The 22,599-nt window shown below is 46.4% G+C and overlaps 1 protein-coding gene and 1 long non-coding RNA gene across 8 annotated transcripts in view; one reads left to right on the top strand and one right to left on the bottom strand.

The window, feature by feature from the left end:
- Window positions 1-22,599, bottom strand: part of Syne2 (spectrin repeat containing nuclear envelope protein 2) — a 301,122-nt gene that overhangs the window by 270,400 nt on the left and 8,123 nt on the right. The gene's annotated exons all lie outside the window — the stretch shown is intronic.
- LOC147001259 (uncharacterized) lies at window positions 17,740-19,013 on the top strand. Its single transcript, XR_015045127.1, has 3 exons — window positions 17,740-17,947; window positions 18,534-18,645; window positions 18,737-19,013. It is a non-coding gene; the product is annotated as an uncharacterized LOC147001259 (long non-coding RNA).

Genomic DNA, 22,599 nt, shown 5'->3' with positions numbered 1-22,599 from the left:
GTGTGTGTGAGTGCACACTCATGGGCTTGGCTAATATCGAGTGTCTTCCTCAATTACAATCCAACATACTTTTAAAAATATATTCTTGGAAAATTTTGATTTATTTTGATTATAGCTTCCCCATTCCATTCTTACCCCTCTTAGATGCTCACTAACCTTTTCTCCGGTAAAGGTGTGTGTATTGTGTTCATGTGTATATGTGTGAGAGACAGAGACAGAGATCATGCTGATTTGGTAGCCTGGCTGACTATCTCTGCCTCCCAGCCCTGGAATTAGAGGCGCACGCATTCCCAGTTTCTCGGTGGATGCTGAGATGAAACCCAGGTCTTCAGGTTTACCCATCAAGCACTTTACAGCTGAGTCCCCACCCCCACACACAAGCATTTTTACACACTTCCGTTGTGTCTCCTTTCCCTGCTGGTGAGGATTATCTTCAAAATTCCCAACACTAGTCTCTCCAAGACATTTAAAAGAAATATTTCTAAAACTGAAATGTTTGACATCAAACAGCAGCCAGAAATATGTTGGATGTTAAAACGAGAAGCTCATTCCTCACACACGATATCTTGTTAGAAAAATATTTGCCCGTTTTAATGACAGCTGCAAGCATAGCCTCGCACTTAGAAATCACTCTCTTACACCCGGCAGAGGCAGAGTGTCGTGTGCCTTCCTCCTGGCCGGCACCACTGGAAGCACCCCAAAGCCCATTGCTTACTTCCACACAAACACTGGCGGCAGCTGCATGGGATCCACTGTCTGCCACTGTGTCCCTGACACAGAGAAAACTAGGAAAGGTAACCTTTTCCAGAGGAGGTTGTCTTATTGTGACCACTTCAGCCCTAGATGGTATATACGTGAGAACCAAGGGGACCAGAATATGGCACCCCAAAAGTGTCCTCTTTGGAATAAACTATAGTTAACCATCAATACTGGGAAAGGCTTTAAAATCAGTGTTGCCCAGAGAGACAGCTCAGCAGTTAAGAGCACTCACTGACGGTCCTCGCAGAGGGCCCAGGCCCAGTTCCTAGCACCCACAAGGTGGCTCACAACCATCTGTACCTCCAGTTCTAAAGATCTAACAGCCTCTTCTGAATTCTGCCGGCCCCAAGAACGCACTTATCGCACACACATTCGTGCAGGTAAAACACTCAGATACCTAAGATCAATAAATCTTGGAAAGTTTTAAAAGTACATAGCTAAATATAAAGGCGACTCCCTTCTCTGGTCCAGAAAGAGGATTCTGATTGGCTCTTGGTGATGGAGGTTAAACTCTAACCACCCTATGTACAGAACACAGTCCTTTGCCTGTTTCCGAACCGCCTCCCTTTCTCCTTTGTCTAGCTTCTTCCTGCATTTTGTTATCTTTGGGTGAGCAGGCTTCCAAATCCTCACCTACTCTTTGTACAGAACTTCTCTGCATATATAAGAAATGTAAGCCTTTTTCTCTTGCTAATTTCCAGTGTGAGGGTGGGGCCCAAAAATCACTGGATCCTGGGAGGGTAGAGGGGGGATTGCTTAATTTAAAGTTTACTGAAGGGATGGAGAGATGACTCAGGGATTAGGTTTACAGGGTTCAACTGGTGCTGCTACATATTCAGGTGCTAAATACTGGCCCCCAAGATCTGGTTGATCCCCCAATGAGGAGATCCTCAAATACACCAAATGATGCTATGCAAACCTTGCTCTGATTGGTTAATAAAGATGCCTGCCTATAGCCTGGGCTGGGCAGAGAAGAAAGAGGGGCAGAGCAAATGTTCTCTTATAAATTATTATAATATTCCTATAACATAACATTTTGATATTATTTATATGTTTGAGGCTTAGGAGGAGATCAAAGAGGAGGAAAAAGTCGTCGCCATGGGGTCGATGGTTTGTGAGCTCATGGCCATGAGGGCCGGCCTGATGAAACAGGAGCAGCTCAGGAGAAGACACATGTGGCAGAGTCTCACGGGTTTGCCATTGTAAGCCATTTTGACTCATGGCCCTTTTCGGGGAACTCTGGAATGGTCCCAGCCAGAGTCCACCATCCTGGCCACTATTTAATTTAAAGCTTGCTCAAACTTGGGAGTCGTGGTCTTATTTTTGACCCATGGGATTAACACAAGAACCCATTAATAAGTTCAAAGGGAGTTTTACTCGCTCTATCCACCACCACAGGGTGAGCCAGAAACAAAGAATGAAAAGTTTTGATGAGGTGAGTAACTTTTTTTTTAAAACCCGGGTTAGCCTCAGACTGGAAAACCACCTGACTCAGCCTGCTGGGATCACAGGCATGGGCCACTTCGTCTTAATGTTCCTATCTCAGAAGAAAAGAAGCTGGAGAAAAACATAACAAAGAAAACCAAACCGAAGACATGGAAAGGTTAAACAGCATTCACACGTGCTTTTGGTAAAATGAGATGACCTTTCATTATTAAAGAGGACTTTTACAGCATATAATGTGTTTATTTAAGTAACTTTTAAAAATCAGAAGTGGCCGCTTATTTATGTATGTTTCAGTGTTTTCTGTGTGCTCGTGTGTGTGGCATGTGGTGTTTGCACACGTGTGCCTGCAGGCACACCTTCCCCGCCCCCGCCCCGCCCCCACATACACAGAGGCCAGAGGATGACACAAGATGTGTGCACAGCTGTATCTGTATTCAGCTTCTTCACCTAGTCAAAAGTTTTCATTCTTTATTCCAGTCTGAGGCTAACCTGGGCTTTAAAAAAATTTAAAAAGGAAACATTTGATATGCAGAGTATCTGATATGGGACCCCCCCAAGAGGTCTCCACCCACAGACTGAGAACCACCACTTTAGAGGGTCACCATTACAGTTCTCCCCTCTAATCCCAGCATTTGATAAGCAAAAGGATCAATAGTCCAAGAGTAGCCTTGGCTACATAGGAAGTCTGATGACATCCTGGGCTCCCTAAGACCCTATCTTAAAAAGGAAATACAAATAAAACTACTTAGAGTCAACCACTCTCACACCCCTTTCATCCACTGAATTAAAGAGGCAGGATGTGGTGGTGTGTGCCTTTAGTCCCAGCACTCAGGAGCCAAGGGCAAGAAATCACTATGAGTTCGAATCCAGCCTGGTCTACAGAGCAAGTTCCAGGGCAGCCAACCGAGGCTATACAGATAGAAACCTTGACTAAGAAAATGGGGTGGGGAGGGGGAAGGGGAGAAGGAGAGAAAAAAAGAAAAAAAGGAAACTAAATAAAGAAAATGTAGGAAGATGTTACCTCTATCCAAAAAAAAAAAAAAAATCAGAGGTGGCCCCCAAGCCTGACATCATTATTTCAGACCCAGTACACTAATGAAAAATATAAATAAAATAAAGAGAAGAAAATACTTCCTAAAGGATGGGATTTATGGCTAATAGAACAAAATTGTACTGGCAAGATGACACAAAATAAATGCATGTAATTCTTTTTATTTTATTTTATTTATTTTGTGAAAAGTCCATCTGCTAGAGATTTAACTTGCTGGGAACCATGACACCCTTGATGGTTGGTCCCCCTCAAATGCAGCAATCCTTCGCTCGGTGCTGAACTCTCACATGGCTGCTTCATTCTAAGTAAAGAATAGGTAGTTCTCTTTCAGTGTGTGTGAAATGCATGCTGGTAGAGGAAGGGCAGAGACGTCCCTCTCCTTTCTTCTTTGTTCATGGGTAAACCGAAGTTCCCTGCTTTGGCTCCAGCCTTGGAAGGGGACCTGTGGGGACCCCTTCCTGCTCAGCCGAGTTACCCATCCCGCTTTCTCTTTCTAGATGCATGCAATTATCTGTCTAGAACAAACTGGCTTTCCACCTTCCCAGTCCCATCCCAAGACCAGCTAGTTACTTCTTTAGAGGAAATTGGTCTCCTTTCCCAGTCTGAGAGTGGAACACATCGATAAGAAAAAAAAAAAAGACATACATTAATCTAAACTGGGCATGGTGGCACATACAGAGGCAGGTGGATCTCTGAGAGTTCTAGGCCAGCCTGGTCTACATATCGAGCATCAGAATCATCATCATCATCATCACCACATCTCCACCATCTCCACCACCACCTGTACCCTCTGGCTTGCAGGCATACTTGCAGACAGAATGCTGTATAAATAATAAATAAATAAATCTTAAAATAATAATGATGATGATAATAATTTCACTTGAAGGGGGTTTCTCAACATCTTTTGCTATTGAGGCAAACTAACTCCAGCTCGAGGTTGGAGGGATAACTGCTGGCTGGCTCAGTAGCTGCTGGCTGGCTCGTGCTTTCCCATAGTACCCAGAATTCTTGGGGCAGCAACCTGACTCCAAATTCCTCTGCATCTTTCAGCTATAAAACAGACTCTCTTATGTGTGGAGTGTGTCCAGCTTGCAGGGCATCAGCCTCACAGACCTCATGCAGCCAAGGACAGCTAGGAATATATGCCCAAGACAGAATCACATATGTGCTTAGAACAATGTGAGATTTGTTTGTGTTCCCCCCCTCCCCTCCCCACCACTCCCCACCCAACACAGTCGAGTGTCTTTTGGAGCTTGCATGTCACAGGTGACAGTGTCATGCTGCAATGACGAAGGTGACTGACAGGCCTGCCACTGAGCACCTCCCTCACTCTTCCACCCCATTCTTATGAACAAAGACCTATACTTCTCTGAGCTGTCTGTCACTTCTCAGTATGATGTCAGGACTCCCATTCCTCTAGAAGGTAAAGAATCACTAAAGCCCTGTGGCACACAGTTGTAGGCAGACATCTTTTTTCTTAATGCTGCTTCCCGGGGGTCTTCAAGAGCAGGAAGCGGAAACCCAGGGAGACTGGCGTCAGAAGATCATTATTTTAATTCTTGGTGCCCCAATAAAGAAGATGTTAGCCAACATTTCTACACAATCGACCAATCCCCCCCTCCCAACATAATCACCCACCCTAGAGAGCAGGCCAGTCAGAAGGCTGCCGGACCCTCAGGTTGTACGGGCGGATGTCTCAAGCACAGGCTAAGGAAACCCAGACTCACCAGGGCAGAGTCACAGTCTTGTTCCCACGTGTCATCCCACCCACTCATTACTCAAAGAACTCCACCAAGCTAGCGGCCCAGGCTATACATGACCGGAAGTCACACCTGAGACAGAGTCACGAAACACCAGAAAACAGAGGTGGGTGAGATACACAGGCAGTCACAGACACTCCTTACAAGAGTCGAGATGGTCCTATCTCCCGCCCTCCAAAACTAAACAAACGCCACACCCTGAGCTCTTGCTTGCTGCTGGTTGTTTTTTTTTTTCTTTTTAGATTTATGTGTATGAGTATTTGTGATTGCATGTGTCTATGTGTACCACATGTGTGCCTGGTGCCCTTGGAGGTCAAAAGAGTGCATCAGATTCCAGGGAAATGGAGTCACAGCCAGCTGTGGGCCACCTTGTGAATGCTTTGAACCCAGCCCAGGTCCCCTGCAAGAGCAACAAGCGTGCTAGACTCCGGGCCTGCTCTGCAGCTCCCACAGACTGACTTTGTTGTTGCTGTTCGTTGTTGTGAGACAGGTCTCAAGCTGACTTTGAGAACTGGCTATGTAGCAGAGGCCGACCTTGAATGAACTCCTGACCGCCCTGCCTCACAACGCTTCATCTCACTCAATAACTTTTTGGGTTTTGTTTTACGAGGCAGGGTCTCACACCTGGAGTCTGGGCTGGTCTAGAACCTGCTGTGTTGTGCTCACCAGGCTGGCTTATACTTCAAGTCAGTGGCCTTCCTGAGTGCAAGAATCAGCCTCCAGCACCACCACATCTGGCCTTTTTGACTTTTTTTATTTGGGGTCGGTGGCAGTGAGACAGGGTTTCTTTGTGTAGTCTTAGCTATCCTAGAATTAGCTCTGTAGACCAGGCTGTCCTCGAACTCACAGAGATCCACCTGCCTCCGCCTCCCAAGTGCCAGGATCAAAGGTAAGCACCACCACCACATCTGGCCTTTTTGACTTCTAACAACCGCACACGAACAGAACGACTGGCCAGGACACTTAGTATGTAGCTGGTGATTTGCCTCAGTGGAAACCTTCACAGGTGGCGTCCGCTCTGGGTTCCACGGCATGGCTCCAGCACCAGGGCAGGCACCAGAGGGAGGTAAATGAACCAAGCGCATCTCGGCAGACAATCAGAAGTGTTCAGAAACCTTGTTTACTTATACACGTCCTGCCCAAGACTTCTTCTCGCCAAACTTCTGACCTAGACTGGCACTGAGCAATGAGAAAGCGAAGGTTCAGATAGGAATCGTGGGTTCTTTTGGATTAAGAACTAGGGCTTCACTCTTCCCACCAAGTGCTCCAGCCTGTCATTTCCATGTGTAGAAACAATCATGTGTACCTCTGTTCTCTCCCTGAAGACTTCCCATAACCTATTAATAGAGCTGGAAGTTGTCCAAATCGAAATATAATTCATTAACAAAAGTGGCGGTTCAGTGACTGACAACTTGGTGTTCTCATCCTCAGAGAAAAATCAATTGCCCGGCAAATTAATGGTTCCCTCTTTCCATCCCCAGAGACCCACAATTAAAACTGAGTTAGGTCTCTGTGTGTCTGCTTCTAGGTGGGAGTAGATGCTAATCTTCAAATAGCAGGCCCTCTCACTCACCGGGAAGCTTTAACCAAGTCTTTATTATCTTAGTTTTCCCTCACCAGAGAAGGTGACTGCCAACACGGCCAGTCAGAGTAGCTTAGTTGGTAGTGTTTGCTTAGCACGACTGACTCCATCACATAAAACTACACACCTGTAACCCCAGCATTTCAGTGCTAAAAGAACGGAGGTCACAGGTTCAAGGTCATCCTCAGCTATACAATGAGTTCCAGGTCAGCCTGGGCTACAGAAAACTTTCTCTGAAAACAAAAAAAAAAAAAAAAACCTTGGTTCAATGGTTTTTTTTGTTTTGTTTTGGTTGGTTTTTAATTAGAAAAATACATTGGTATCCACTATCACAATTCGATAAATTCAACAACCAATTCTATCCATAGCCACCTGTATCTGCACAAACACAGCCCCTTGACACTGGAGTCAAAAACCAGAGGGAAAACACAGGCTATTGTTGAACAGATACAGAGATGTAATTCTCTGGGTCCTGAAAACAGTAAAAAAAAAAAAAGCCATATTTATGTGAAGCAGAGTCCTCACAACTGATGATCACAAAATCAAGTTAGTGATCAACCCTGGAAACCACTGAAGGTGTCCTACACACTGCCCTAGCAAAAACTCAGCAAAGACCCAATTCCCTGTGCAAGAACAAACAGGAGAATTCATCACTTCTGTGTACAAGTCAGTCTTTCACGAGTCCAACATTATGTGTATACCCAATAATTTACTTAATATCAATCTCATTATGACTTATTATCAGTAAATGCTTAATACGCATGTCCATTTTATATATCTATGTAGTCAGAGTCCCAATAAAAAGCCCTTGATGTCCTAGCTTGCTTTCTATTGCTGTGATAAAGCACAGACCAAGAACAACGTGGGGAGGAAGGGTTTCTGTCACCTCCCAGGTTATACAGCCCATCATGCAGATCATCCCGGGAAGTCAGGGCAGGACATCAAGCAGGAAAGAGTCTGGAGGCAAGAACTGAAGCAGAAGCTATAGAGGAGTGCTATCGACTGGCTTGCCCCTCAGGCCTTCCTCAGCCTGCTTTCATATACACACCAGGGCCTCTGCCCAGGAGTGGCACTGCCCACCGTGAGCTGGGCCCTCCCACATTGATCATCAATAAAAAAAAAAAAAAAAAAAATGTCCCCAAAGATTTGCCTACAGGTCAGTGTGATAGAGGCATGTCCTCAATAAAGATTTGTTCTTCCCAAATGACCCTTTTATCAAGCTGATTTTTAAAAAACAAAACAAAAATAAACAAACAAACAACAACAACAAAACCAAACTAACCATCCCAGATAAAAGGGGGTTAAAAGTAGAAAAACTTTAAAGGCCTTTGCTCACTCTCACTCTTTCTCTTTCTCTCTCTCAGTCTCTTGCTCTCTCTCTTGCTCTCTCTCGCTCTCTCTCACTCTCTTGCTCTCTCGCTCTCTCTTGTTCTCTTGCTTTCTCGCGCTCGCTCTCGCGCTCTCTTGCTCTCTCTCGCTCTCTCTTGTTCTCTTGCTCTCTCGCTCTCTCTTGTTCTCTTGCTCTCTCTCGCTCTCTCTTGTTCTCTTGCTCTCTCTCGCTCTCTCTTGTTCTCTTGCTCTCTCTTGCTCTCTCTCGCTCTCTCTTGTTCTCTTGCTCTCTCTCGCTCTCTTGCTCTCTCTCTCTTGTTCTCTTGCTCTCTCTCTCTCTCTCTCTCTCTCTCTCGCTTGCTCGCTTGCTCGCTCTCTCTCGCTCTCTCTCACTCTCTCGCTCTCTCTGTGTCTCTGATTCCACAGAAGCAGCTGAGACCACCGTCCCAGGAAAGCCACCTTTCTTCCCACCCAAACTCCATTTCCAGTTGGAAGAAGCAGCAGAAGAGGCCCTAAACCGCCATCCCCGGCGCTGCAGCAAAGGGGACTTCCTTCCGCAAGCACCTTTGCTTTCTTTGCTCACAGAGCCTCTGTGGAAAGTGGGGTTTATTATACTACCCAAGGTCTCTGGGTCTAGGTGGTTTTGTGGGTTGGTGGCTTTGGTTTTGAGTTTGGGGTTTGGGCTCATTCCACCCCACCCCCCAATGGGATCACACTCACAAGCTTTAAGCATCCTGGGCAGGGCTCTACCACAGAGCAGAGCTCTGCCTCAGCTCCAAAATCAGAGACTCAACAAGTGAAACCCCACCTCAATTAAGTCTGGATCCTTTAGGAGTCAAAGACTTGAAAAGGCTGGTTTTTATTCATGATCAGGAATGCTGAATTGAAGGAGTGGCCTCTGAGAGGCACGCTGGCTTCCTCCCCTGAACACCTTTACCTTTGCACCAGCAAATGTTTCTTTTCTCACCCATGAAAAAATGTATTACTCTATGCAGATGCCTATGTACTGGGGGAAGGAGGCATACACACACCGTGGTGCACAGATGGAGGTCGGACGTCAGCACTGTGGAGTCCACTCTCCTTCCACCTTCACACGGATTCCAGGGGCTGAACTCAGGTTGTCAGGTTTTGCAAGTCATTTTGTCGGCTGAGCCATTTCACTGTGTCTCCAGCTGGCCTCTAACATACCATGTAGCCAAGAATGGCCTCCAACTCCTGAGCGTCCTCCCTCCACCTCCAGAGTGCTGGGATTGAGGTATGCATCAACATGCCTCGCTTAACAGAATTTCTTTAAATCCTTTATGTAAGGTTTTTAATTCTTATATCATGAATCCATCCTATGGCAAAAAATGAAACAGAAAGAATTTCTGAACCACTAGGATGATACTAATTTTGATAAGTAAACATAAAAAGCTAAAATACAAAATGCAGCTTGTTTTCAAAATATTGTTTTTGGCAACACGTTTGCTCGCCTCTGAAATTACCCATTTACAAAGCCTACCAGTTTTTGCTCCTCACAAATAGCAGTTTCAGCAAATAGGCTCAAACCATTTTCTGCTTCCGTAGATAAATTTCTTTCAAGCAACACTCTCAACGCCACCATTCCTGCTAGTCTCCAGACAGAAGAGACTAGTTTAGATGGCATTTTTAAAGATAAGAGCACTCAGGCAGGTGACTGATGACAGTCCCTTGCCCTATCTTCCACCCACAGTATTCAGGAAAATCACAGCACCCTTTCTGCTCCCAGCCTGGGAGGCCAGTGCTTCATGAAACACAACCTCAACTGCGAAAAGCATTTCCGGTGTTTCCGGTGCTCCGGTACATCTTCGAGGAGGTTAAACAAAATTAAAACAAGCAAGTGATGAATGCTTTGAAGGACAGCTACACCATAGCTAGCAACTGCAAGCGAAAGATACAGCACCAGACAAGAGGGGCCCTGGAAGCCAGGACAATGAACAGGAAGATTACATCTGGCAAGCTGACAGCAGATTTAACTGTCTTAATCCTGGTGCTTAAGGTCCCAGAGAGCCACGTTCCAGAAAGCCGGCGTGAGTGGCCAACAAGGAAAGGTCACACACATACCTGTTAAGTCAGCACTAAGGAAAAGAGAGCCATGTATGCCAAGAACTAAACCAGAGACAGTTTGGGCAAAGCTGGACAGCGGTCAACCTCCGTTTGCTTTCTACCTCCCTCTATGTTCTGTGGCCCATCCAGAAGTCAGCAAGGCAGCCACACAGAACTCCTGAGCTTCCTGCCTCTGCTGACCCAGGCACAGTAAGCAGTCTACCGACTGACTGGGGTACATCGCATATGTAATGGCTTCCATGTCAGGAGCTCCAGGAAGTACCTGTAGAGCAAGTACTTATTTTTAATTCATGTCTCCCTCAAATTAACCTTCCGTTCCTATTTAAGGGTACATTTCTCCTTTGCTCTGCCTCTGAAGAAGGGTCCATGTCTTTGAAGTCACTTTGATAACGGGAAGTTCTAAGTAAACACTGGACACTCAGCTTCAGCTAACGCCCAGACCACCATCAGATAAACTAGTTAACAAGAAAGCAGATGGGAAAAACAGCTAGAAGCTTGACTGTAGTAATCTATATAGACTAGAAACTGTCATCCTGTGCTTGGCACACCCGTGGTGCCAGGGCTTGGGAAGAAGAGGCAGAAGGATCTCTGTGAGTTCAAGGCCAGGCTGACTTATCTAGTGTTCTAGGACGGTCAGGGCTGCATAGAGATGTTTCACATGGACGGAGAGACAGACACTGTTTTTTTTTTTCTAGCATACAGCCAGCAATGCAGCACTTTAACTGTAACAGAAAATCTTTTGTTGAAAAGGAGTATCCATCTGGTCTTAGTGGCACATGTAGGCAGGACTTGCTGAAGGAAGACTGTGCCTTTGAGGCCAGCCTGGGGAGGCACAGCTCAGTGGTTAGAAATGTACAGTGCTCTTACAGAGGACACAGTTCAAACCCAGCACCTAGTTCAGAAAGCTCACAACTGCCTGTTAACTCCAGAAGACCTGAGGCTGCCTCCTGTCCCCTGGAGACACTGCACACACACAAACATATTCCATGCACACACACACACATTCAGATCACTAAAAATAAAAGATTAAAAAGGTACATGCCTTTAACCCCAGCACTCTAGGAGGCAGAGGCAGGAGCTCCAGGAGTTAGAGGTCAGCCTGTGAGCTACAGAGTGAGTTCTGGGATAGCCAGAGCTATTTAGTGAGAGCCTTTGCTCTAGTGGAGAATTCTGCAGTCAGGGCCAGTCCCTGGTGGAATCCTGGGGTGACAGAACACTTGCAAATGAGTTTCCACTTTATTCTCCAACAAAGCTGACCTTTTTCACCTGAAGAGAAACAACCAGAGTTTTTTGGAGTTTCCCAGGAGGATACAAATTTGCCTGCTCTCAGTCCCATCTTCAGATCTGGCCTACCCTCCCATCTCCCCAAGAGAACAGAAGGTGCTGTGCACACAGCTTCCTCTTTGTCTTTTTCTTGTGGTGGGCACAGTGACTCATCAGAAATTTATCTGGCCTGAATAAACAACAACAACAAACTTAATCTGTTTCTCTTTCCGATATTACAATTCTTCATAGAGTTTTCTGATTTTTTTTTTAAAAAGTGTTTAGAATCCATGCATTTTTCTGTGAAAGCAAAATTTCCCATAATGCATATATTTCTCTGACTCCTTCAGTTCAAGGACTAAGGGAACAGGGTCTTCCGTTTCCTTTATGGAATTTCAAATTGAGTTTTTAGTTTCTGGGGATTATTTTTCCCTTCTCAAAGCTCTCTTCATGGAATGAGCCTGGCCTCACCCCAGCCCACCCCCACACACTGCATACACAGCCTTCAACAAGAAACAAAGCCCCGCGGGACGGGATGGGAGAGTTCAATGGTAAAGTACATGCCTAGGACGTGTGGGGCCCTGGATTCAATCTCCAGCTCAGAAAAAGAAGAGGGGGAGAGAAAGGAGGAGACAGAGAAAGAAGGCGATAAGGAAGCCAGTCTAGGTTGTTTTCTCTCTGTTGCTGAACAAGTCAATCAAACCTCAAAAGATCTCTTACATAGGCTACAGTATGTTCCTCAGTAGACACAAAACTAAACACTTAAAGATGTGGAGAAACGGATGGACCCCCGAGATGCAAGGAAATCTTCGTGACACTTAGAACTGACCACCAAGAGAGATCCTGAGATCTGCACCAGCCTTCCAAAGTTGTCAGTAACTATACATCACTTCTAATGACTGATTAACGGGGCAAATGAAAGTGAGCCACCCGCTGTGAAGAACTGGGGATTCCCCTCTTCAAGGTGATCAGACTGGAGGTTGTCAACTTGAAGCCAACAAAGCAGTAAAGGAAAAGCTAATATTTGTTCAGTATTTCATTCGTGCCACGCACTATCCATGAACCATGACTTTGGCACGTCTATAAAATACATCCCATCTACCCGCTTTAGGGAAACTGGGAGAGTGCGTAACTTATCCAAAGCCACACATCAAGCGATTAGCAGGACTAACTTGAACCCAAATACTTTTAGCTTCAAAGGCCATGTCCTTAACCACTACAGCAAGAAACCTAATAGGAAACATATGTCCAATCCTCTCATTCACTGCACAGTTCTGTAGAGAAATTTAATACCACATGTCTACAGCCATGCCTAAACACTTGGTTATGCAGGATTGAGAATCAGACCCAGGGCACTGCGCACACATGTCAAGCAAGCCACTGACTGAGCTACATCTCCAGCTTCTCCGCTCTTTCTCAAAGAGAGAGACAGAGACAGAGAGAGACAGAAAGTCACAGAGAGACAGACAGAGAGAGGGAGAATAAGGAAAAGGAAACATGCTTGTGCCCACGACTGCATTTGGCTGTCAAACTGCTGTGATAAATTAACTAACAGAACTGGTTTCACAGCAAGTGAGAAGCTCAAGGTCTTGAAATTCTTACCCTGGTTATGTCCAGGATCCACCAGCCAAGCCAAGAATATTTAAAGTGGGTTAGAGTTGATGTGTGCCGGGCTTTCAGAAGGGAGGACTAAAATAAGAGCCAGGGCTTATGACACCTCAGGAACAAACCACGACACCAAGATTCTAGGTGAAAAGGAGGAAGTGCAAAGTCTAGGGAGAGCGGTGAGTTACAGCGAGGCTCTGAGGGTTTGGAAATATTCAAATGAGTGAAGCATAACACGGATTCATAGCAGCGATGATAATCTCTAGGGAAGGGCGCTGTGAGTGCCGGGAGACTGGAAAGTGGAAACAGGGAAGGACTATATGTGTGTGCATAGTATGTGTGTATGTGTGTATAGTGTGTGTGCGTAGTATGTGTGTGTAGTGTGTATGCATAGTATGTGTGTATAGCATGTGTGTGTATAGTGTGTGTGTGTAGTGTGTGTGTGCTCTTGAGTGTGTATGTGTGAATGTGTATAGTGTATGTGTACATATAGTGTGTGTGTATAGTGTATGCGTGTAGTGTGTGTAGTGTAGTGTGTGTATAGTGTGTGTGTAGTGTGTGTGTTGTGTGTAGTGTAGTGTGTGTGTAGTGTATAGTGTGTGTATAGTGTGTGTAGTGTGTGTGTGAATGCATATAGTGTGTGTGTGCGTACATATAGTGTGTGTGTGTGTGTGTGTGTGTGTGTATGAAAATGAAAACTTAAAAGACACTTAAGTTCCAGATTTAAACTTTTAAAGAAACGACAGGTATTTAATTTTTTTTTAAAGATTTATTTATTTATTATATGTAAGTACACTGTAGCTGTCTTCAGACACTCCAGAAGAGGGCGCCAGATCTTGTTACGGATGGTTATTAGCCACCATGTGGTTGCTGGGATTTGAACTCTGGACCTTTGGAAGAGCAGTCGGGTGCTCTTACCCACTGAGCCATCTCACCAGCCCCTATTTAAATTTTAATAGTTATTTTTATTACTTTTTATGTATTGTGTTTAGGGGTCATCTGGAGGTCAGAGGAAAACTTTGGGGGTCAGTTCTCTTCTATCATGTGGATCCCCGAGGTCTTACTCAGAGTGTCAGGCTTGGCAGCAAATGCCTCTACCTGCTGCGCCATCTCCCTGGCCCCGCAGATGTAATTTTATCTGCAACCACAATGTGACCCCGGGGTCATATGTTTCTCCTCTAGTAAGGGGGACCCCAAGATGGGGGTAGTGGCAAATGCCTATAATCCAGCTACTCAGGAGGCTGAAGCAATAAGATTCAAGTCCAAAGCCAGCTGGGCAACTTAACACTGCCTTGTTATCACCATCACCACCATCACCACCACCACCACCATCATCATCATCATCACCACCACCACCACCACCTCCACCACCACCACCACCACCACCACCACCACCCCCACCACCACCTCCACCATCATCTGTTTATTTGTTTGGGGTATGCTGTTGTTTTATGAGACAAGGCTTCTCTGTAACAACAAGTGGCCCTGACCTATAGACCAGACTGGCCTTGAAACTCAGAGATCCTCCTGCCTCTGTGCCCCGAGTGCTGAGATTAAAGGTGTGTATCACCATTGCCTGACCCACAATGCCCTATGTTAAAATAAAGATAATAAAAAGAGCCTACACTGTTGCTGCTGGCAGGGCACATGCCTAGCATGCTTAGGGCCCTGGGCTCAGGCTCCAGAGCTGCCAAAAATAACAAGTCAGATAAATAAATAATTAAATAAATAAATAAAGGAGAAACTACTGAAGGCAAAAAAAACCAACACATTCAGGTTAAAGATGCTCAACTGGAGGAGTGCAGCCTAGCAGGCAGGAAGCCCCAGGTCCCATCCCAAACACTATCTGAACTCAGAGCTCGACTGTAATCCCTTCAAGTGGGGGCGGGCAGATCAGAAGTTCAAGGGCACCGCAGGGAGTTTGAGGTTAGCCCTGGGATACATGAGACTCTGGCTCCCCCCAAAAAAATAAAATAAAATAATCAACAATAATAATTCTCTTATTCTATCCCCAATTCCTCTCCAATTTAAGTAAAATGGGGTTCATCAGATTAAGTTTTTACACAAATGGCTTCATTTGATCAGAATTAAGAGAAAGGAAGCCTTAAGCACTGGAAACCGCAGACAGATTAAAAGGGAAGAAATATTAGAACATGAGACATAAAATGGAGAAGGAGGCTCCCTTTCAGCCATGTCTCCATTCAGCTGACAAAGGAGCCACCCAGTAATGAGATGGTTTCTGCCTCAAAACAGAGACTCCACAGTGGGGGTTTGAACACTGAGTCTGTGAAGAGGCCCAGGAGCCATCTCCTGGGGCCCACCACCTAGATGTGCGCTTCCTCTTCCAGCTGGAAGACAGAGCCAACATTGAGAAAGGTTGGACATACCAAGGTTGGGTTTTATTCCTTAATGTCTACTTTATTTTACCTGTATGGATGTTTTGTCTGCATATATGTCTGTGTACCATGTGTGTGAGGTGCCCGAAGCAGCCATAAGCAAGCCTGGGTCCCCTGGAACTTGTGTTATAGAGGGCTGTGAGCCACTCCATGGTGCTGGGAATTGAGTTCAGGTCTTCTGGAAGAGCAAGCAATGCTCGTAACCACTGAGCCATGTCTCGGTCCCCAAGGTCAACGTTTTACCAGGTTATGATGATATGCATTTGAGTCCCAGTTACTAGGGAAGCTGAGGCAAGATTGCTTAGAGGTAGGCACCATCGTGAGATTTTTGTCTCATGAGTGACGACCCAGGCTAGAGAGATGACCCAGCAGTTAAGAGCACCAACTGCTTCTTGCAGAGGAAGAGTTTGGTTCCAGGCACTTACATCAGTCAGTGGACCAGCACCTGTCACTCCATCCCCAGGGAATCTTGTGGTCACTACAAACACTGCACTCATGGGAACAAACCCTCACATAGACGCATCATTAAAAAAATAATAATAAAATAAATTAAATGTATTAAGAAGCAAAAAGGGTGGCAAGAAGAAGGGGAAAAGATGGAAGAAAGGAGGAAATTTTGCTTTCAATTAGTAATTTGTGAACAGCCCGGTGGGGGTGGCACATGTGTTTAATTCCAGCACTCAGGAGGCAGAGGCAGGCGGATTTCTTGAGTTTGAGACCAGCCTGGTCTGCAGAGTGAGTTCCAGGATAGCTAGGGGTACAGTCTTGAACTCTGTCTTTACAAACTGGGAGAAGTAGTAGTTGGAGATTGGGGCTAATGCCGAGAATCTGCGTGTCCCGACGCTGAAGGTCTTTGTCCCCAGTTGGTTTGTGATCTATCAATAAGGATGCTGTCTTAGTCAGGGTTTCTATTCCTGCACAAACATGATGACCAAGAAGCAAGTTGGGGAGGAAAGGGTTTATTCGGCTTACACTTCCATACTGCTGTTCATCACCAAAGGAAGTCAGGACTGGAACTCAAGCAGGTCAGAAAGCAGAAGCTGACGCAGAGGCCATGGAGGGATGTTCTTTACTGGCTTGCTTCCCCTGGCTTGCTCAGCCTGCTCTCTTATAGAACCCAAGACTACCAGCCCAGCGATGATCCCACCCACAAGGGGCCTTTCCCCCTTGACCACTAATTGAGAAAATGCCTTACAGCTGGGTCTCATGGAGGCATCTCCTCAACTGAAGCTCCTTTCTTTGTGATAACTCCAGCTGTGTCAAGTTGACACAAAACTAGCCAGTACAGGGGCCAACGGCCAATAGCTGGGCACAGGGCTGGACACTGAGAGTTGTGAGGGAGGATGCAGGGAGGAACGGGAGAATCACCTGGACTGGGGGAAGAGTGGGACACAGTAGCAGCAGGAGATAAAGCCATCCAACCGTGTAAGACTTCTGAGAGAGTGGCCACTGGCCACTTCCCCCATTGGGCCTGGGGTAGCAGAAGAAGGTTTAGGAGTGAGTGCCCAGGAGTGGGTGTCCAGTCTTTGAGGTAGCCAAGGCATTTTAAAATTAGCTGGTAGGTGTATGTGTGTTTTCCATTCTCGGACCCGAGATAGCTCCTGGGCTGGTGTGCTCGTTCAACCCGCCCGGAGCACAAAGCGGAGTAGTGAAAACCCACTGCTAAAATTATTATATAAATTTTATCAAAGTGCTTAGCTTAAAACTGAAAGAGTTTGTGCTCACTAAATACCAGCTTCCTCCTTTCAAAACTAAATTTGCAACTGCTAGCTAGACGCCAGGTAAACAACAAGCAACTGACCCCCACGTCACCTCCTCTCCTCCCCTGAACTGGGAGTTCTGCTCTTCTTCCCTCTGCTTCCTGGGTGCTTGGATGACAGGTATGCACCACCATGCACTTAATGCGGTGCTGGGGACTGACCTAGAGCTTTGAGTGTCCTGGACAAACATTCTAGCAATTGAGCGATAATCCCAGCTTTCTCTGATACATCTTTTTAGGACATTTTTTTTTTCATGAAACAAAGCACCCCTTTTGGTTCCTCTCTGGCTATCAGGATAGAATCCAAACACTCCTGCAAACCAAACCCAACCAAATTAACCAAAATAACCACTACCTCTACCTCCTGTGCTTTCCCTCACCAAGTTCTGCCCCAAACCTGTACTTTTCCTTCAGCGTGAAATTTACCCTCTTCCATTCCCCATGCTTAAACCATCATGGGCCATTATAGGCCAATTGCATATAAAGCTCAACCATGCTATTAAAATTAGCTCCAGCCTCCCCAAGGCTGGCATTAATCACCGCTGGCTGGGTACACCCACAGCACTCTGCTTTTCTGCACCACACTTCCTCCATTCCAGAGACTATGTGGAGACTTGTTCAGGGCCACTCTTCCACAGCAACTAAGTATCCAGAGCAACCGATCCTTTGTTTCAGATTGCCAGGGAACACCTGTCACTTGTGCATGGCATCCTTGAATTCAACATAATAGAAGGGTTATTGTTTTAAATGTGATTGGATTATGAGCCCCCAGGGAATTAGTGGGGGCTTTGAGTGTTGTCTGTGAGGACTCTTCCAGAAAGGGCTAACCTAGGAAGAAAGACCCACCCTGAATGTGGTTGGCGCCAGCTCCTAGATGGAGATCCAGACCGAACAAAAAGGAAGAAGCTCCAGGTATGGGTGGTGGCTGGGGAGGAGGAAGGAAAGAGAGACACAGGGAGGGGAAGAAAGGATGGAAGGAAGGGAAGGGAAGGGGGGAGAGGGGAGAGGGGAGAGGGGAGAGGGGAGAGGGGAGAGGGGAGAGGGGAGAGGGGAGAGGGGAGAGGGGAGAGGGGAGAGGGGAGAGGGGAGAGGGGAGAGGGGAGAGGGGAGAGGGGAGGGGAGGGGAGGGGAGAGGAGAGGAGAGGAGAGGAGAGGAGAGGAGAGGAGAGGAGAGGAGAGGAGAGGAGAGGAGAGGAGAGGAGAGGAAAAAGGGGAGGGGAGGGGAGGGGAGGGGAGGGGAGGGGAGGGGAGGGGAGGGGAGGGGAGGGGAGGGGAGGGGAGGGGAGGGGAGGGGAGGGGAGGGGAGGGGAGGGGAGGGAGAAAGCTAAAAGAGAGTTCACAGGGAAATCAGGAGTGCTAGCATGCTCAGCTGCTCAATGCATCTGAAGTCTTACCTGGGCTATTAGAGACTGTCTTTTAAAGGGGGATTAGAAGGAGAAAGGCCACTGATCACCAGCAGTGTTCCTTTCTACCTCTATTTCCTGATTGCACACTTCAGTGCCATCCACGCCTCCCCACCATGGCTGATTGGATAAACCCTCTCTCCTTTAGTCGGGTGTTTGCCACAACAGTAATGCCCACAGTAAGGAGAACTTAGGACCAAATGTTCTGTAAGTATTGTGCTGTTCCCTGCCTTACACAGTAATACTCAGAACCCCTATAAAGATGCAGTTCTTTAACCTCACCTCTCCTCCACTCCAGCTGATACAGTTCCTACGGGCCAGAGCCAGGACTTGAGTCAATGTCAACCTGACTTAAGGGACCACGTTCTCAACGCCACTGCACCAGAGCTCCTAAACATCACAGTTCCAAGATCAATAGTGACACAGGGGAGCAGAGTTCAACATGTGTTCAAGACCCTAGTCAATGGTGCCTGGCCTGGGGCATCTATAGACAGACTGACAGTGTTCAGGACTCATTTCTCTCCTTCTGCTCTGACTTCTGCCCACCTAGTTGCCCCCACATACAACTCAGAACAGAAATTGCTTAAGAAATAGGGGCAGGGCAAATGTACATTCTCCCGTTCTCTGCAGTATATTCAGTACACTTTTACAAGGGTTCCTGGGCATGCACGCAGATCCCAAAAGAATACGCCAGGTCATTTCAAAACACGCTTTCCCTGCTCAGACCTGAAATCTGCAGCCGTTGCTAAGAAAACACAGAGCCAACCGTGAGACAACGAGATGACTCACAGACGAAGCCGGCTCACCCTCTGACTCCCAGGAACAGCACCCACAAAGAACCTTTCTAACTCAATTGTTGGCTGGGGGGGGGGGGGGGAGACAGCCAGGAGTGTCTTTTCATGCAGGCCAGAAGGGAAAACACTCCGTCCTGGAGGAAACGAATCATAAAATGAATTATTACCCAACAGAGTCGAAGTTTCCCGAAATGAGAAGACAAGCACAAAAGCCTCGACGGTGGCAACCTCTCTTTTAAAGCTCTTGGTTGTGCCCTTATAGCTTCCCAGGGGAAACTTTTCCTCGATATCACCAAACGGGCGACTATGAAGGATGTTTTGATGAGCACACGCCCAAGAACCCGTGTTCGATGCCAACCTGGAAGTGCAGATAATAAACACTCATTCCACTTTTAACACAGAATTTATAGTCACGGCTCCTTTTCAGCGTTTGCTTTCCTTTCTGAACCCGCAGCTCAAACTTGTTAACCAACGGTTTCGCCACACGTTAGCGTGCCCAACAATCCCTTCCCATGTTGCCTGCCACAGAATTGTCACGCCTCCTAGATCTTTGGGTGGTGGGTTTTTGTATCCATTTGAGGGGCCTGGAGAATGCTCATGAATGGTGTTTGATGTGAATAAATCCCACACACTACATCATTTCATCCACAGATAACTAACTGGATTGAACGTTGTTTAAGGCTTTAGAGACAAGCCTGAAGGTGGTCATCTGAACCGTAGCCAGCCCTGTTCCTGAGCGAGCAGCGTTTTTAAGTGAGAATTAGCTAACTCCTATGGTATGAGCCCTTAATTAATGACTCACACCGAAGCAGCTAAGCATGAAGATCTTAGTCATAGGTGATAAAATCAGCCTTGCCCTCCTGATACCATACTCGGTTCCTGAGCCTGAGAAAAACAGGTAGTCCCTGTGCAAATGAGTTCTGCCCTCTCTCTCCATAAAACTAAACATCCCAGAGGCTGGTCTCTGCCAAACCATGTTATTATAACCTTGAAGAAAACACTGCACATAGGGACACTAAGACCAGTGTGGTTTGTTTTGATTTCGGTTTTTTCTTTTGGTTCTGGGGCTAGAACCCAGGCCTCCCACATGGCAAACACATGTCTACCACTGAGCTACAGCCTCAGCCCAAGGAGAGCTGAACTGCTGGAATGAGTCATGAGACGTCTTAACTAACATGTAAAACTCTGCCCTCCAACCCTTCAAAACCTTCTCATACCTCCCCTTTCCCCAAAACCTGCCTTTCAAATTCGAAGTATCCCTGCAAGCACAACTCAATTTTAGTGGGATGGAGGTATTATACATTGTATTATTCTGAAACATAATCTGTAAATAGAATGTGCTAGATGTTAACACAATACTGCAGTACATAAAATTTTAATAATACTCAGAGTAATAACAAGCCTGCTTACCTGCAATGACTTTAGACTAATCAGATGGATATTTATGGCCACACTGGTTTTCTTTTATTCATCTTTGTACAAGTGAGCTCTAAAGAAATTTATCCATACTTCATGTAAATCGGCTTCAAATTTGTCTGGAGCATCGTAAAAACCAAATAATGTAAAGCCCAGTTTCTTACAGGTGAAATGATACAATACATAGTGTTTATCTCCAAACTCTCCAGCCTCTGGGGAAAGGTGACGGTGTTCAGTGCGGTCATCACGGGCACCAGGAATGGCTACACGGGGTTCATTCACTGTTATCTCCGCTTTGGAGAACATCAGAAATCTTTCTAGTTAAATGTTTCAAAAATCGACTTACTACTGTTCTAGGACCAGACACAATTTTTGATCACTTTTGAATTTTCATTTCATCTATATCATAATTCATTTGGGTAGAGGGTTGAGAGTTTGGTTGCCGTATTTGTTATGTATTTACTATGGGCATATGTGGAATTCGGAGCACAACTTTCAGGAGTCAGTTCTCGGGCCCATGTGAGCTCCAGAGCCAATCAGCTAAAGAGGCAGAATGCCCTTACCCTCCCGGCCTCTAATTACTTGCCGCTTGTCTGTCTGTCTGTCTGTCTGTCTATTTCTGAGCTAGTGTCCTCTGTGGCCCAGGCTGACTCCAGACTCACTTTGGTCCTTATCTCCACTCTCTGAGCACTAGAATGACAGGTGTGTGCCCACACTTGCTTTATGCAGGTATGAGGACCAAACCAAGGGGCTTTGGCACTGTATGTTAGGCAAGAATGTCATCAAGCCCTAGTCTTTCCAGATACTGGGATTACAGACACAAGCCACCATAACCATACTACAGCTAGGGTTTTCTATATGAAGCCTTCTCCGTTCCACCTAGTGTTCCCTGCAGACTCTGGCGGAAATGCCGCATTGCTAAACCAAAACTCACAGACTTTAGGAGCTGGGAGAATTCTCCGCTAGCCTCTTCTCCTCCACCCCAGTGGCTCAGTCTGGAACCCGCAACAGAGAGCCTTTCCAGGCTTGTTTACAGACAGACCAATGGCCCCATCATCCAGTGTTTGATTCTATCTATAGACTGAAAACTGGTCGCCCAAACCATACTTTTGTTTCCTGTTGTCTGACTGTGTAGCCCAGACAGGTATGGAACACACTATACAGAAAAAGTTGGCCCTGAACTTTTGGCATTCTTTCTGCCTCTGCTTTCGGAGTGCCGGGAGTACAGGCACAAACCACCATGCCCAGCGTCCCAGACTACACTTTGAGAAGCAGTTGCTATGTGCTCACCTTTACCCCAGTGATGACCAGTGACAGACCTCACTACAGTGATGTGCGGGCATTTCTCCCATTAGACAACTAGCTAAAAGCTGATTTTCATCTTGGTACCAGAACTCGCCGTATCCAATAGATACTGACAAAATGACCAGGCACGTGATCTGAGTACACAGAGAGGAGCGCCTTATCCACTGACATAAATCATAAACGACGGTGGTACCCAAAAGGAGGAGGAAAGGCAGCCAGAGCCAAAGCAGATGGCACGCTCCAAAGGGATTGAAAACCGCGTCTCGCCTTGAAGTCCCATCACCGACAGACGGGAAAACAAGTGCTCGAAGCTGACTTTTGTGAGATGAGTTTCTCTGGCCCGAGGACTAGAAGCAGCTGCTTTTCAACTTACACACCAGTGGGGAGAAATGCTTTCAAATGCATCATTCGGAGCTTCCCAGGGCCTGGTAAATGTTAGCAGGGACAGATTCCTACTCCCCTCCTCCTGATGCTGTCAGGGGAAAGAAAATCTAGCGTGCCAGGCAGACTTGACTGTGGGCACCCCCAAGACAACAGTTGTGCTTGTATGATGCTCTAGAGATCCCTAGATGCTCTGTTTGCTACAACTGTCTAATACATCAGCCAGCCCAGCTTAAGACTGATCTACAGACTGGGTATGGTAGTG

Source organism: Mus caroli, unplaced genomic scaffold (genome assembly GCF_978045245.1).
Source record: "Mus caroli unplaced genomic scaffold, Mus_caroli_1 scaffold_14, whole genome shotgun sequence".
Taxonomy (NCBI): Eukaryota; Metazoa; Chordata; class Mammalia; order Rodentia; family Muridae; genus Mus; species Mus caroli.
This window is presented reverse-complemented; position numbering and strand designations above follow the sequence as displayed.